This window comes from Saimiri boliviensis, chromosome 1 (assembly GCF_048565385.1).
Source record: "Saimiri boliviensis isolate mSaiBol1 chromosome 1, mSaiBol1.pri, whole genome shotgun sequence".
NCBI classification, from domain to species: domain Eukaryota; kingdom Metazoa; phylum Chordata; class Mammalia; order Primates; family Cebidae; genus Saimiri; species Saimiri boliviensis.
This window is the reverse complement of record NC_133449.1, coordinates 65,200,372-65,218,698: the sequence shown is the minus strand read 5'-3', so window position 1 is coordinate 65,218,698 and position 18,327 is coordinate 65,200,372. Positions and strand designations below refer to the sequence as shown.

Sequence of the window (18,327 nt, the reverse complement as noted above, 5' to 3'; positions counted from 1 at the left end):
GCAATTATCTGGTCTCTCCCTTGACACGTGGGAATTATGGGGATTACAATTCAAGATGAGATTTGGGTAGGGGCACAAACCCTAACCATATCATAGGTAAACAAGGAAATCAGGCTAGTTCCTTTCTGGGAGCCTTTTCCTTTTTTTTACATTGGGTGTAAAATTGTAACTAATCAAAATTCTTGGTTTTATAAGGCATGTTCATTGCTGGTTGTGGAACACACGCACACAAATGTGCTTCTGTATTAGGATTGGATGCCTAGAAACTATCTGGATGCAACAAGTTAGGGTAATTCCAGGATTGAAAGGATACAACACACACCCACTTGTGAACACACATACACACACACACACACACTCATACAAAAGGGGAAGCACATTCCAATTGGTTATAGTAACTCATTTCATCCTTATGCCAATCTTGTCAAGCATCCTAAAGGAGTACTGTTCCCTATCTTATCTAGGATATGCAGGTATGGAACCTGCAGGATTCCAAGGCCACCTTTAAATCTAGTGGGCATGAGCTCCAACCTATGAGGAAGGGTGTATTCTGACTTTTTTAAAGGGATACAATGGGCAAAGTAGAGGGAGGAAGACCTTCTACTGAGACAGATGGCTAAGTGCTTCCTGAAGCATAAGGTAAATAAGGGGTTGGTATTTTGCATTTTATTCCAGTAAAATTTGTCTTTTAGTTTTGTAAAAATAGCTAACTCTGTTCTTTTTAAAATTATTTTCATAGTTATGTCTTTACTCTCTTTTTAACGGCTTTTTTATTTTTCTAAAATTCAAAGTGAAATATTCAGTTTGAATATTCACTCTCAGCTAACAAAAGCTCTTAAAGCTATGAAATTATATCTGAAAACACAGCTTTGTCCATGTAACTCACACTTAAAATGTTGTATTTTCTTATTCTTTTTTTTTTTTCTAAAGAACCTGATATGGTCATCTTAATTTCTCTATGACTCTTGTGCTGTTGGATAATTTTTCCTCTTTTTTGATTTTCAAGTGGTTGGGTTTTCATGTTGTTTTGTTTCAAGATATTCACTGGTTACGATGTGGCTAGAGGATGTGGTCTATATGATTTCTGCTTCTGAAAATTTATTAAAGTTTCTTATATGCAGTCCATTTTTATGACTATCTGTAGCTGATACACTTTTCATAGGACACAGCTTCAAGTTTGGTTAGAAAATGTAACATTATTTTCTATTACACATTTTTCCTGTATTTTGACTATCCATTACTCCTAATGCATGTTCTCACAGAAATTTTTTAAAAATAACTTAAAAAAATAAAAACGACAACAAACCACCAACCATACACACACACACACACACACACACACACACACACACACACACACACAGTGTTAGTCATCTCCAGGTAAACTGAGTAATTTTTTTCCCGGATTTTCCCAATTGGTGTTTCCCCTTTTCCATCTTTTCCATGACTGGATTTAAGTCGTACTTTTGTAGCATCAAGGGAGGGATTATTCCGAATATTCTGGGGTTATCACCTTTCCACTTTAGCATCCATTGAGATATACGTCGTCTTGCCCTCCGGCATTGTGGCCTTCCACAGAGATTAGCTTAGTGACCTGTTTCCCATGTTTCCTAGTTTTCGGCACATGCATTTCTGCACTGGACCTCGAGGCCACTTCCACTTTCCCAGCCACCTGAGTGCCCCTCTTGGGCAAAGGGAAATCTTTGCATATTCTCGCGAGCAACTCCAGGATCTGAAGACACGTGAGGCTGACCGATCTCCTCCAGTCCTTTGACAACCTTCATTGTTCGCGTGGCTACTGTGGGCTGACTTCTGCAAGGCTTATTGATTCCTTGTTTGTCCCGGAAATGTGCACTTTACGACATCACATCTCTAGCTGGGGGGATTTTCATACACTATTCAGGGCAGTTTCAACCCCTGGAGGGGGTCAGTGGACAGAGGGCACAGCCCCCTCCCAGAAACCCACGCAGCAGCAGACTCTTGGTCTTTGGACTTCACCAGGCTGAGGCTGCTCGCTCGAACCCACCAGGTCCCGGCTGCGCTTCGGCGCCACCTAGTGGTGGCATGGCGGCTCTGGCGTAAGGCGGGTTGGGATGCTGAGGGTGCTGTTGGGAGGGGTCTCCGTCAGGCGGGGTCTCCCAGCAGAGCTACAGGCTCTCCAAGATCCGCACCTGCTTTTCAACACGAGTTTCATGTTGAGGGCACCTGGGGAGACCGGGCAACGAGAACATGCAGGATACGAAGGTCCACTTTCTACTTCTGGGTTTCCCAAAATACGGCGGCCTGAGTTTTCAGTGCCTGCTCTTCCCACCACTCCACCCTACCAACAAAAGGAAGTCACCTTAATCCCCAGCCCTTGGCGTAGGAAACAAGCCCTACGTTGCACTTGTTTTCGGAATTCACAAGAGGTGCAGGCCTGTCACCGTCACATTTACCCACCATCCCTCCATGCGTGCTGTGGGCTCTGGGCACCTGAAAAGTTGGTGTAAATGTGCAATTAATTCTCCCTGCCCAGGCAAGAGAGAAGCCAGGATGCGGAGTGCCAGGGTCAGGCAGGGCAGGAACGCAGGCGGCCGCTGCCTAAGGCGAGAAACCAAAGTTCCAGCCAACCCCAGCCAAGCGAAGCGAAGTCAGAAGCTGGGAAGGAGAGAAACAGGAACCCGAACGAAGTCACAAAGAAAGAGGCCTACATCAGAGCCCAAGCCTTCAAAGCAGCAAACAGGAGACGCGGCTGGAGGGGTTCCCTGAGTCACAGAGGCGGGCTTCTCATAGGGAAGGGCCCTAGGAGAACAGAGGCCACTGAATTTTTTCCTTAAGTTTTATTTTGTCTGATATTAAATTTGCTAAACTTCTTTATACCCAACTTTTAAAACAATATATTAATATCTTTATTGTGGAAAAATATGGAAAATTGGGGAAAACACATCTTGTATAACACGTAGATAGAAAGACTGCTGTTGATTTGTGTGCACATATATACATAGATATAGATATATAGATATCTTTTCTAGGGATGCTGGGACAAATTACCACAAACTGGGTAACAACACAGATTTATTCTCTGCCAGTTCTGGAGAGCAAAAGGCTGAACTCAAGATGTCAGCAGGGCTGTGCTCCCTCCAAGGGCTCTAGAGGAGAATTGTTTCTTGCCTCTTCCAGCTTCTGGTGACTCCAGGAGTTCCTTGGCTTATAGCTTCATAACTCCAATCTCGGTCTCCGTCCTCACATGGCCATGGCTTTCTCTGTGTCTTTGTCTTCTCTTCTGTCTCCTATATACGGATTGTTAAATTTAGGACCCATCCAGATAATCTAGGATGAGCTCATCTCAAGATCATTAACCCAATTATATCTACAAAGACACTATTCAGGAGCGTGGGTATTAGGACATGGATAGATCTTTTCAGGGCTCATGATTCAATCCATTACAAATATGTGTGTGTGGACACATATATGCATGTTTTTATGCACACATATATGGAGAAAGAGAAAAAAAGCTACGATTCTACTATTCACATTTTGATGCATTTTTTCAGGTGTTGGTTTTATGCAGAAATAAAACTTTTAAATGAAATTTAATTCACAGACAGTATACAGATTTTATTCTATTTTTTCTATTTTTCCATAATGATTTTTCCATCTTTAAATATTAATTTAAAACATAATTCTAATGGTTGCATCATAAACTATCTTAGATGTGCTATATTTTATTTAACCTTTCAATTAACATTGAACACATAACTTTTTGATGCTATAAATAAATGATGATGTAGTGAACAAACTAATAAAAATCTTCTAAAGAACAATTTGTTGTTTTTGCCCCCCACATCCATTGCCCCCTCTTCGGATAATACTACCTTAATTTTTCTTGGAGAACTAACATTTCTCTATTGGATAATGATTGGCAAGACAATCAATTAAGATGCACTGAATATTTTTAGATTAAAAAATAGATGTGAAACCTAACTTAGGATCGTTGGGATGCTCTCTCCATAGCAACTGAATCTTAAGAAAAATAAGACTAAGAACAGCTGTAGCTAATTCATCTGGTAGCTGATTCATCCTGCAGCTGATTCATTGCTTTCTGTTACCTGGTTCCCCAGAGTCATCCTGGTTCCTGCTCTTTTGGGGCCTAATTTTTCAGCTTTCTTTTTCAGTTCTATAAACTGAAACAAAAATTTATGTTTTATTTTGTCTGTGACTTCTGCTTTTGCAAACAAAGAATCTGAACTTCTGCAAGGTAAATACTTGACTCATTTGTTTTTGCTACTTCTTTCTTTCTAATACAAAGATTTAGTAACATAAATTTTCCTCTGAGAACAATTTTGTTGTCATACAAAATAGTGTTCTCACTGTTACAATTTTTTTTTTTTTTTTCAGTTGGAGTCTTGCTCTGTCACCCATGCTGGAGTGCAGTGGTGCGATCTCGGCTCACTGCAACCTCTGCCTCCTGGGTTCAAGCAATTCTCCTGCCTCAGCCTCCCAAGTAGCTGGGACTACAGACATGCACCACCATGCCTGGCTAATTTTTGTATTTTTAGAGATAGGGTTTAGGGGTGGTATCTCATAGTATTTCCCAAACTGGTCTCAAACTCCTGACCTCAAATGATCCGCCCGCCTCAGCCTCCCAAAGTGCTGTGATTATAGGCATGAGCCACCATGCCCGGCCTCTTACTATTTTCTGAACAGACTTTTATTTCTTTTACTTGAGTTATTTGAAAAGATACTTTTAGAACACCAATTGAGTTTTTGGACAATTATTTTATTGCTGTTTTTTATTTTGTGACATTGTATTAACAGAATTTGGGGTATTTATGGAAACCTTAATGTATATGATAAATTGTTGTCGATGTTTTGAGTAATTGAAAAAATAGCTATTCACACACACACACACACACACACACACACACACACACAGAGAGAGAGAGAGAGAGAGAGAGAGAGAGCATATATCTTTTAAGTCAAAGTTTTAACTGTATTGTTCACATCTTTTACTATTACCCAATACATCAAAGCCACACAATGACACTATGAGAGAAAAGAACTACAGAACAATATCACTGGTGAATATACATGCAAATATCCTCAACAAAATGCAAACTGAATCCAGCAACACATTAAAAGAATTATACCCATTACCAAGTGGGATTCATCCCAGTAATGGAAGGTTGGTTTAATATATGAAAATTAATCAGTGAAATACACCATATTAAAAGAATGAAAGACCAGCCTGGCCAACACAGTGAAACCCTGTCTTTACCAAAAACTACAAAAATTAACTGGGCATGGTGTTGCACGCTTGTAGTCCCAGCTACTCAGGAGCCTGAGGCGGGAGAACTACTTGAACCTAGGAGACAGAGGAGCCTGGGTGACAGAGTAAGAGTAAGACTCCGTCTCAAAAAGAGAAAAGAAAAAGAATGAAAGAGGTAATCTCATATGATAATCTCAATTGATGCAAAAAAGCATTTGACAAAATCCAACACTCTTTCATGATCGATACACTCAATAAAATAGGAACAGAGGGGAACTTCTTCAATAGGATAAAGGCAGTCCTTGAAAAACCCACAGCAAACATCACACTCAATGGTGAAAGAGTGAAAACCTTTACAAGAGATCAAGAACGAGACAAGGATGCCCACTCTTGCCACTTCTATTAAACACAGTACTGGAAGTCCTAGGTAGAACAAGAAGGCAAGAAAATGAAATAAAAGCCAAATTGGAAAAGAAGTAAAATTACCTCTATAAACAGATGACATAATCTTAAACATGAAAGAACCTAAAAATTACACACGTGTGCACACACACACACACACATAGAATAGAGCTAATAAGTGAACTCAGCAAAGTTGCAATATACAAAATCAGCGCACAGAAATTAGCTGTATTTCTATACATTAGCAATGAACATTTCAAAAATGAAATTAAGATAACAATTCCATTTTTAAAATCAAAAAGAAGATACTCAGAAATTAGCTAAAAAGGAACAAAACTTATTTACCAAAAAAAAAAAAACAACCCAAAACATTGCTGAAGAAAGTTAAAGAAGATCTAAATAAATGGAAAAATATCACACTTCATACATTGGAAAACTCAGTATTGTTAAGCTAACAACACTACCAAAAGGGATATACAGATTTAATCTAATTCCTATCAAAAATCCCAATGGCATTTTTTTCTTTTACTGTTTTGTTTTCTCAGAACTGGAAAAGCCCTTCCCAAAATTCATATGGAATTTCAAGGGACTCCAAAGAGTCCAAATAATTTTGAAAAAGAACAAAGTTGAAGGACTCACACTCCCAATTTCAAAGTCTTACTACAAAGCCACAGTCATCAAAACAGTGCGGTATTGGCATAAGGGTAGACATACAGATCAATGGAATAAAGTCAAAATAAATCTTCATATCTCTTTGGTTTTTGACAAGAGTGCCAAGACTATTCAATGGGGGAAAGGACAGTCTCTTCAATGGTGTTTTGGGAAAACAGGATATCCACTTGCAAAAGAAATGAAGTTGGACCTTAACCTCACACCATACATAAAAATTAACTCGGGATTCAGGGAAGCACCAAGAATCTGTCTCCTCACCTAGAAAACAATTACAGGGGCAGCATCTGTCTGATGTAACTATTTTAGAACTCTGGAGTCTACTTAAAGATTGCAACTTCTAGGAAAAGGTTTGAACCTTAACAGGGAGTTAATTTCAGTCAATTTCAGTTCTTAGCACAGTAGCAGTGATTAATTCCCACTCCTGTCTCATGACAGACAGCTATGCATGTGTTCCTGCAGTAGATGCAAACAGCCTGTGGGAGCCTAGGGTGGGCAAAAAGGACCTTTGTCCTTCAGCTATCAGGGATCTGTGCTCTGATGGCCTACTGCTGCTTCTAATCACAGAGGTGAAGACACAGGTACTTGGGAAGGCTGAGGTGGGAGGAACATCTGAGCCCAGGAATTTGAGATCAACCCAGTGAACATAGTGAGACCTGGTCACTACAAAAAAATTTTTAAAACTAGCTGGGCATAGTGGTATCCACCTGTATTTCCAGTGACTAGGGAGGCTGAGGTGGGAGGATGATTTGCGCCTGGGAGGTCAAGGCGGCAGTGAGCAGTGATCATGCCACTGTACTCCAGCCTGAGGGAGGGAGTGAGACTCCATCTCAAAAAGAAAAAAAAAAAAAAAAAAAAGACAAAGAGGCAGCAGCTATTGTTGTAGTATCTCCCTCCACTGTTGCAACTCCCTCCTTCTCTGGCTGATCTGACTTCCAAGAGACTTAAAGGGCTAATGCCTTTTTTCCCTCTTCATTTTACTCTTTTTTCCTTTTGGAAGCCAGACTGAAAAAAATAAAAATAAAAATAAAAGAAAAAAAGGAAAAGGAAAAAACAAAGCTCCATAAGCTCAGCCTTCTGAGTTTAGAATTAAAATATAATTCTAATGGTTGCATCATAGACGATCTTCAATGTGCTATATTTTATTTAACCATTCAATTAATATTGAACACAACTTTTTGGTGCCATGAATAAATGATGATGTTGTGAGCAAACTAACAAAAACCTAGCTTCTAGATTCCACATCCACAGATTTAACCAACTGTGTATCAAAAATACATATATTTATAAATAGAAATGAGTCCTTGCTCTATTGCCTAGACTGGAGTACAGTAGCATGATCATACCTCACTGCAGTCTTGACTACTGGACTCAAGAAATCCTCCTGCCTCAGCCTCCCAAGCAGCTAGGACTACAGGCATGTACCACCACACCTAGCTAATTTTTAAGGTTTTTTTTGTGGAGACAGGGTCTCACTATGTTGCCCCAGCTGGTCTTAAACTCCTAGCCTCAAGTGATCCTCCCATCTTGGCCTCCAAAGTACTGGGATTCCAGATGTGAGCAACCAGGCCCAGCCTAAAAATATTTTTTTTAAATAATACAAATTTAAAAACAATTCTGAATATAGTTTAACAACTATTTACATTGCATTTATATTTTATTAGGTATTATAAGCAACTGTGTATATAAAGTATACATGAGTTGTGCATAGGCTAAATGCAAACACTGTGCCATTTTACATAAGAAACTTGAAAATCCATGCATTTTGTATCTACAGGGTATCCTGGAACAAATATTTCAAAGATACCAACGGATGACTATATATGTCTTCCAAAAGTGGGAAAGAAATTAAGACAATCTCAAATAAACAAAAGCTGAGGGAGTTCATTACCACTACAGCTGCCTTGCAAGAAATGCTCAAAGGAGTCATGAAGGTGAAATGAAAGGATACTAGACAGTAACTCAAAATCATATGAAGGAACAAAGATCTCAGTAGGTCAATACATGGGCAATTATAAAAGCTAGTGTATTTTAACAATAGTTTGGGGCATCATTTTTTTGTTTCTATATGACTTAAAAGATGCTACATAACAAAAAGAGACTAATATATTTTTTAAAGAAATATTAGTCTAAAGGCCAGTATTGCTGGGTATGGTGGCTCACACCTGTAATCTCAACACTTTGGGAGGCCAAGGTGGGAGGAACACTTGAGATCAGGAGTTGGAGAACAGGTTGGGCAACATAGTCTCTACAAAAAATTTAAAATTTATCCAGGCATGATGGAATGCACCTATAGTCCCAACTACTCAGGAGGCTGAGGTGGGAGGATCACTCAGCCCAGAAGTCTGAGGTTACAGTGAGCTATGATTGTGCCACTGCACTCCAGCCCGGGCAACAGAGGCAGACCTTGTCTCTATGAAAATAAAATGCAATAAAATAATTTTTTAAAAAGAAATAAAAGATAATCCAGTATTACTATAACTTTGGTTTGTAACTGTACATTTTAATTTTTACATAATTTAAGAGACTGGTATACTTAAGAGAATTATTAATTTATGTTTTCAGGCACAAAATGTATAGGGATGTAATTTTGTGGTACTGAAAGCTGAAAGTATAAGGGCAGAGCTGTAAAGGAGCAGAATTTTGTATGTTATTGACATTAAACTGGTATAATTTCAAGTTAGAATATTATAACTTTAGGATAATAAATGAAATCTCCATGCTAAACACAAAGCAAACAGCTATAGAATGTATACAAAAAGAAATGAAAGAGGAATTGAAATTTTTCATTACAAATTCAATTAAATGCAAAAGAAGACAGTAATGTAGGAAATGAGGGACAAAAATCTGCAAGACGTATAGAAAACACCCAGCAAAATGACAGAAGTATCTCCTCATCCTTCATTGTTTTAAATGTAAATGAGTTAAACTCTCTAATCAAAAGAAATTAGCAGTAGGGACAGAAAAAAAAGATTGAACTATATGCTGTCTGCAAGAGGCTCACTTTAGATTCAAAGATACGAAAGATTGAACATGAAAAAATGGAAAAAGATACTCCATGCAAATAGCAACAAAAAGAGAGCAGAGGTTGCCATTCTAACAATGGACAAAATAGACTTTAAGTAAAAAAAGATTAAGTGAGACAAAGAAGGGCATCATATATTAATAAAAGGTTCAATGTAGCAAGAAGATATAATAATTATAAACATTTATGCACCTAATAACAGACAATCAAAACTTATGAAGCAAAAACTGACAGAACTGAAGAAAGAAATAGACATTTCTAAAATAAATGTTGGAGACCTCAAAACACCACTGTCGATGGGGAGACTGATTTCGGTAATAAAAAACTCCTACACAGATGGCTCTGCTTGAATTACTCTTTATTGCAATTCCCCTGCCTTGGTAAATTGGCTTTGTCTAGGCAGCAGGCAGGGTAAATCCACTAGGTGGTTATATAGTGCAATCATAGCTCACTGCAACCTTGAACTTCTGGGCCCAAGCAATTCTCCTGCCTCAGCCTCCCAAGTAGCTGGAATTAAGGCACGTGCCCCCATGCCCAGCCACTTTTTATTTTTTGTAGAGACAGATCTTGCTATGTTACCCAAGTTGTTCTGAAACTTCTGAGAGCACATGATCCTCTCGCCTCAGCACCCTAAAGCCCTGGGATTACAGGTATGAGTCACTGTGCCTGGCCTTACACTATCATTCTTATTGGATATTTTAACCTTTTTACAATCCTACATAGAATATTGTTCTGATTATATAACATATAGGGAAACGTAAGTAAATCAATCAGCTCTTAATTCTCATTCCAGCTCTGCCACTGTCTAAGTTGCCTCACCTATAAAGTGGTGACAATTTATTTCAGACACATTGTAAGGATCAAATGAAATAATGTATTTGACTTTATGAAAGTGTATTACATAAGCTATGAATTATTATTTGGTATTCTGGTATTCTTGATAATTCAATGTATAAGAGCATTTCATTTAACTTCTTTTTTAGTTAAATGTATTTCTTTTATTTTTTTTTTTGAGACGGAGTTTCGCTCTTGTTACCCAGGCTAGAGTGCAATGGCGCGATCTCGGCTCACCGCAACCTCCGCCTCCTGGGTTCAGGCAATTCTCCTGCCTCAGCCTCCTGAGTAGCTGGGATTACAGGCACGTGCCACCATGCCCAGCTAATTTTTTGTATTTTTAGTAGAGACGGGGTTTCACCGTGTTGACCAGGATGGTCTCGATCTCTTGACCTCATGATCCACCCGCCTCAGCCTCCCAAAGTGCTGGGATTACAGGCTTGAGCCACTGCGCCCGGCTTAAATGTATTTCTTGATGAAAATGTATTATAAAGCATCTACTTTTAAAAATCTAAAGAAGCTGAAAATAGTTGTAAAGTAAAAAGATAGAAAAAAATAGGAATTATGAAGTTAAAAGATGATTCTGGTAATTGTGGATAGTAAGTAGAAATGGTGCTAATTTATGGCACTCATAATTTATACCTGATACTAAATAATCATGTTTACTACTCAAAATAATGTCAAAAAAAAAGAGAAAAGCAAAAAAAAAAAAAAAAAAGAGGAGGGATCCAATTAGGAGCAGCTCAGGATTGCAGCTCCGCAAAAGCACAGAGGGTGAGTGGACAATGCATTTCCAGATGGACTTTTATTGCCCACAGACCAGAAGATTCCCAGGTAGAGGAGCCCCATGGGTCGCCAGTGCAGCTTGTTTGGCCCCCACAGCTGTTTTGGCCAGTGTGGCTGTTTTGGCCGGCGTGGCTGTTTTGCTGGCGCCCCAGTGCGGTGGTTCTCCATACAAAATACACAGGTCTGGGCGCCATTTTAGCTGGTGATTGGAGCTCCTGGGAGACAGAGTCACCCATTCATCTGATTAAAAAGGAGACTGAAACAGGGAGCCAGGCCAAGAGATTCCCGGGCAAAAAAGCACCAAGATCTCAGTGCGGCTGTTTCAGCAGGCACAGTGGGTCACCACATGGGAAATCACATAGATCCCGGTGCCTTTTCAACAGGTGACTAGAACACCTGGGAGACAGAATTGACCATTCAACTTAAAAAAGGAAAAAAAAGAGGGCTCTAAAGCAGGGAGCCAGGTGATCAGGCTCGGCTGGTCCCATCCCCACATAAAAACAGCAATTAGAAATGCTCTGGATTGAGAGTTTCACAGCAAGCACAGCTGAACCTGGGAGGGTCCAGCTCTGTTGGGGAGGGGTGTCCACCATTACTGATAAAGTCCACCACTACAGAGGTAATTTACCATTGCTGAGATAGTCCACCTTTGCTGAGGTAGCCTGCCATTACAGAGAGAGCCCACCATTATAGAGATGGGCCGCCATTGCTGAGGCAGTTCTAACTACACCCGTATAAATAGGACTGCAGGGAAGTTCACATGGCAGCTGGGCGGAGTCCACAGCAGCTCAGCAAAGCCTCTGCAGGCAGACAGTAAATAGGCTGCCTCCTCACTGGGCAGGGCAGCCCTGAAAAAAGCCAGCAGCACAACAGAAACTCATAAATAAAGCCCTAACTCCCCAGGGCAGAGCACCTGGGAAAAAAAGGTGGGTGGGGATTATGAGTTCTGCTGCAGCAGACTTAAATGTACCTGCCCAGCAGCTCTGAATGAACAACAGAGCTCACAGCTCAGCACTTGAGCTCCTATAAAGGACAGACTGTCTCCTCAAGCAGCTCCCTGACCCCCATATATCCAAACAGTCACCTCATAAAGGAGAGCTCAGACTGCCATCTGGCGGGTATCCTTCTGGGACAAAGATAGTAGAAGAAGAAACTGGCAGCATCCTTACTGTTCTGCAGCTGCTGCAGGTGATCCCCAGGCAAGCAGGGCCTGGAGTGGGCCTCAGCAGTCCTAGAACAGAGGGGCCAGGCAGTTAGAAGGAAAACTAAGAAACAGAAAGAAATAAATTTATCATCAACAAATGGGACATCCACTCAGAAACCCAATCTGAAAGTCAACAACTACAAAGACGACCGATGGATAAATCCACAAAGATGGGAAGAAATCAGCACAAAAAGGATGAGAACACCTGAAACCAGCACACCTCTTCTCCTGCTACAAGGGATCACAACTCCTCACCAGTATGGGAACAAGGCTGGATGGAGAATGAGTGTGATGAATTGACAGAATCAAGCTTCAGAAGGTGGGTAATAAGAAACTTCTGCAAACTAAAAGAACATGTTCTAACCCAATGTAAAGAAACTAAGAACCTTGAGAAAAGATTTGACGAAATGCTAACGAGAATAAACAACTTAGAGAGGAATATAAGTGAATTGATGGAGCTGAAAAATACAACACAAGAACTTCGCGAAGCATACACCAGTTTCAACAGCCAACTTGACCAAGCAGAAGAAAGGATATCAGAGGTCAAAGATCAACTCAATGAAATGAAATGAGAAGGCAAGATTAGAGAAAAAAGGGTAAAAAGGAATGAACAAAGTCTCCAAGAAATATGGGACTATGTGAAAACACCCAATCTATGTTTGATAGGTGTACCTGAATGTGACGAAGAATATGAATCCAAGCTAGAAAATACTCTTCAGGATATTATCCAGGAAAATGTCCCCAACCTAGCAAGGCAGGCCAATATTCAAATCCAGGAAATACAGAGAACACCACAAAGATATTCCTCAAGAAGAGCAACCCTAAGGCACATAATTATCAGATTCACCAGGGTTGAAATAAAGGAGAAAATGCTAAGGGCAGCCAGAGAGAAGGGTTGGGTTACCCACAAAGGGAAGCCCATCAGACTCACAGCAGATCTCTCAGCAGAAACCCAACAAGGCAGAAGAGAGTGGGGGCCAATATTCAACATCCTTAAAGAAGAGAACTTTCAGGGCCGGGTGCGGTGGCTCAAGCCTGTAATCCCAGCACTTTGGGAGGCCGAGGCGGGTGGATCACGAGGTCAAGAGATCGAGACCATTCTGGTCAACATGGTGAAACCCCATCTCTACTAAAAACACAAAAAATCAGCTGGGCATGATGGTGCGTGCCTGTAATCCCAGTTATTCAGGAGGTTGAGGCAGGAGAATTGCCTGAACCCAGGAGGTGGAGGTTGCGGTGAGCCAAGATTGTGCCACTGCACTCCAGCCTGGGTAACAAGAGCGAAACTCCGTCTCAAAAAAAAAAAAAAGAATAAAAAAGAAAAGAACTTTCAACCCAGAATTTCATATCTAGCCAAACTAAGCTTCATAAGTGAAGGAAAAATAAAATCCTTTGCAACAAGCAAGTACTCAGAGATTTCATCACCACCAGGCCTGCTTTACAAGAGCTCCTGAAAGAAGTGCTAAACATAGAAAGGAAGAAACAGTATGAGCCACTCCAAAAACATACCAAATGGTAAAGAGCATCAACACAATGAAGAAACTGTACCAACTAATGGGCAAAACAGCAAGCTAGCATCAAAATGGCAGGATCAAATTCACACATAACAATATTAACCCTAAATGTAAATGGGCTAAATGCCCTAATCAAAAGACACAGACAGGCAAATTAGATAAAAAGCCAAAACCCATCTGTGTGCTATATCCAGGAAACCCATCTCACATGCAAGGATACACAAAGGTTCAAAATAAAAGGACGGAGGAAGATTTACCAAGCAAATGGAGAGCAAAAAAAAGCAGGAGTTGTAATTCTCATCTCTGATAAAATAGACTTTAAACCAACAAAGATCAAAAGAGACAAAGAAGGACATTACATAATGGTAAAAGGATCACTGCAACAAGAAGAGCTAACAATCCTAAATATATACGCACCCAATACAGGAGCACCCAGATACATAAGGCAAGTTCTTAATGACTTACAAAGAGACTTAGACTCCCACGCAATAATAGTGGGAGACTTTAACACCCCATTGTCAATATTAGACAGATTAAAGAGACAGAAAATTAACAAGGATATCCAGGACTTGAACTCAGACCTGGACCAAGCAAACCTCATAGACATTTACAGAACTCTCTACCTCAAATCCACAGAATATATGCTCTTCTCAGCACCACATCGCATCTACTCTAAAATTGAACACATAATTGGAAGTAAATCACTCCTCAGCAAATGCAAAAGAACAGAAATCATAACAAACAGTTTCTTAGACAACAGTACAATCAAGTTAGAACTCAGAATTCAGAAACTAACTCAGAACCGCACAGCTTCATGGAAACGGAACAATTGGCTTTTGAATGTTGACCGGATAAACAATGAAACGAAGGCAGAAATAAAGATGTTCTTCGAAACCAACGACAATGAAGACACAACATACCAGAATCTCTGGGACACATTTAAAGCAGTCTCTAGAGGAAAATATATAGCAATAAATGCACACATGAGTCACACTTATCATCAAAATTGAAAGAGCTAGAGGAGCAAGATCAAGAAAACTCAAAACCTAGTAGAAGACAAGAAATAACTAAGATCAGAGCAGAACTGAAGGAGATAGAGACACAAAAACCCTTCAAAAAAATCAATAAATCCAGGAGCTGGTTTTTTGAAAAGATCAACAAAATAGACCACTAGCTAGATTAATAAAAAAGAAATGAGAGAATAATCAAATAGATGCAATAAAAAATGATAAAGGGGGGCCGGGCGCGGTGGCTCAAGCCTGTAATCTCAGCACTTTGGGAGGCCGAGGCGGGTGGATCACGAGGTCAAGAGATCGAGACCATCCCAGTCAACATGGTGAAACCCCGTCTCTACTAAAAATACAAAAAATTAGCTGGGCATGGTGGCACGTGCCTGTAATCCCAGCTACTCAGGAGGCTGAGGCAGGAGAATTGCCTGAACCCAGGAGGCGGAGTTTGCGGTGAGCCGAGATCGTGCCATTGCACTCCAGCCTGGGTAACAAGAGCGAAACTCCGACTAAAAAAAAAAAAAAAAAAAAAAAAAATGATAAAGGGGATATCACCACAGATTCCACAGAAATACAAACCATCATCAGATATTATTACAAACAACTCTATGTAAATAAACTAGTAAACCTGGAAGAAATGGATAAATTCCTGGACACTTGCATCCTCCCAAGACTAAACCACGAAGAAGTCAAAACCCTGAATAGACCAATAACAAGGTCTGAAGTTGAGGCAGCAATTAATAGCCTAACACCCAAAAAAAGCCCAAGTCCAGATGGGTTCACAGCCGAATTCTACCAGACATACAAAGAGGAGCTGGTCCCATTCCTTCTGAAACTATTCCAAATAATCCAAAAAGAGGGAATCCTTCCCAAATCATTTTATGAGACGAACATCATCCTGATACCAAAACCTGGCAGAGACTCAGCAAGAAAAGAAAACTTCAGGCCGATATCCATGATGAACATAGATGCAAAAATCTTCAATAAAATACTGGCAAACCAGTTGCAACAGCACATCAAAAAGCTTATCCACGATGATCAAATAGGATTCGTCCCTGGGATGTAAGGCTGGTTCAACATACGCAAGTCTATAAACGTAATTCACCACATAAACAGAACCAAAGACAAAAACCACATGATTATCTCAGTTGATGCAGAGAAGGCCTTTGACCTTTGACAAAATTCAGCAGCCCTTTATGCTAAAAACCCTCAATAAACTAGGTATTGATGGAACATATCTCAAAATCATAAAAGCTGTTTATGACAAACCAACAGCCAATATTATACTGAATGGGCAAAAACTGGAAGCATTCCCTTTGCAATCTGGCACTAGACAAGGATGCCCTGTCTCACCACTCCTATTCAATATAGTATTGGAAGTTCTAGCCAGAGCAATCAGGCAAGAAAAAGAAATAAAGGGTATTCAAATAGGAAAGGAGGAAGTCAAACTGTCTCTATTTGCAGATGACATGATTGTATATCCAGAAGACCCCATCATCTCAGCCTAAAATCTCCTGAAACTGATAAGCAACTTCAGCAAAGTCTCAGGATACAAAAATCAATGTGCAAAAATCACAAGCATTCCTATACACCAATAACAGACAAACAGAGAGCCACATCAAGAATGAACTGCCATTCACAACTGCTACAAAGAGACTAAAATACCTAGGAATACAACTAACAAGGAATGTAAAGGACCTCTTCAAGGAGAACTACAAACCACTGCTCAACGAAATAAGAGAGGACACAAACAGATGGAGAAACATTCCATGTTCATGGTTAGGAAGAATCAATATCGTGAAAATGGCCATACTGCCCAAAGTAATTTACAGATTCAATGATATCCCCATCAAGCTACCAATGACCTTCTTCACAGAACTGGAAAAAACACCTCAAACTTCATATAGAACCAAAAGAGAGCCCACATAGCCAAGTCAATTCTAAGCAAAAAGAACAAAGTGGGAGGCATCATACTACTGGACTTCAAACTATACTACAAGGCTACAGTAATCAAAACAGCATGGTACTGGTACCAAAACAGATATATAGACCAATGGAACAGAACAGAGGCTTTGGAGGCAACACAACACATCTACAACCATCCGATCTTTGACAAACCTGACAAAAACAAGCAATGGGGAAAGGATTCCCTGTTTAATAAATGGTGTTGGGAAAACTGGCTAGCCATGTGCAGAAAGCAGAAACTGGACCCCTTCCTGACACCTTACATTAAAATTAACTCCAGATGGATTAAAGACTTAAACATAAGACCTAACACCATAAAAGCCCTAGAAGAAAATCTAGGCAAAACCATTCAGGACATAGGCGTAGGCAAGGACTTCATGACCAAAGCACCAGAAGCATTGGCAACAAAAGCCAAAATAGACAAATAGGACCTAATCAAACTCCACAGCTTCTGCACGGCAAAAGAAACAGTCATTAGAGTGAATCGGTAACCAACAGAATGGGAAAAAATGTTTGCATTCTACCCATCTGACAAAGGGCTGATATCTAGAATCTACAAAGAACTAAAACAGATTTACAAGAAAAAAACAAGCCCATTCAAAAGTGGGTGAAGGATATTAACAGACACTTTACATCAAAACTACATCGAGATACAATCTCACACCAGTTAGAATGGCGATAATTAAAAAATCTGGAGACAACAGATGCTGGAGAGGATGTGGAGAAATAGGAACACTTTTACACTGTTGGTGGGAATGTAAATTAGTTCAACCATTGTGGAAGACAGTGTGGCAATTCCTCAAGGACCTAGAAATAGAAATTCCACTTGATCCAGCAATCCCATTACTGGGTATATATCCAAAGGATTATAAATCGTTCTACTATACGGACACATGCACAAGAATGTTCATTTCAGCACTGTTTACAATAGCAAAGACCTGGAACCAACCCAAATGCCCATCGATGATGGAGTGGACAGGGAAAATGTGGCACATATACACCATGGAATATTATGCAGCCATCAAAAACGATGAATTTGTGTCCTTTGCAGGGACATGGATGAACCTGGAAACCATCATTCTCAGCAAACTGACACAAGAACAGAAAATCAAACACCACATGTTCTCACTCATAGGCGGGTGTTGAACAATGAGAACACATGGACACAGGGAAGGGAGCATCACACACTGGGGTCTGTCAGGGGGAAATAGAGGAGGGAGGGTGGGGAGTTGGAGAGAGATAGCATGGGGGAAAATGCCAGATATAGGTGACGGTGAGGAAGGCAGTAAACCACACTGCCATGTCTGTACCTATGCAACAATCTTGCATGTTCTTCACACGTACCCCAAAACCTAAAATGCAATAAAAAATAAAAAAATTTTTAAAAACAGACATAAGCCGGGCACAGTGGCTCAAGCCTGTAATCCCAGCACTTTGGGAGGCTGAGGCAGGTGGATCACGAGGTCAAGAGATCGAGACCACCCTGGTCAACATGGTGAAACCCCGTCTCTACTAAAAATACAAACATTAGCTGGGCGTGGTGGCGTGTGCCTGTAATCCCAGCTACTCAGGAGGCTGAGGCAGGAGACTTGCCTGAACCCAGGAGGCAGAGGTTGCGGTGAGCCGAGATCGCGCCATTGCACTCCAGCCGGGGTAACAAGAGTGAAACTCCG

General features: G+C 40.3%; 1 long non-coding RNA gene across 1 annotated transcript in view; it reads right to left on the bottom strand.

Annotated features, from left to right (window-relative positions):
• Positions 1-2,864: 2,864 nt before the first annotated feature.
• The window catches only part of LOC141584400 (uncharacterized), a 33,812-nt gene continuing 18,349 nt past the window's right edge, over positions 2,865-18,327 (bottom strand). Inside the window, exon 4 of the long non-coding RNA XR_012517452.1 lies at positions 2,865-3,269. This is a non-coding gene — a long non-coding RNA (uncharacterized LOC141584400). The remainder of the gene's footprint in view (positions 3,270-18,327) is intronic.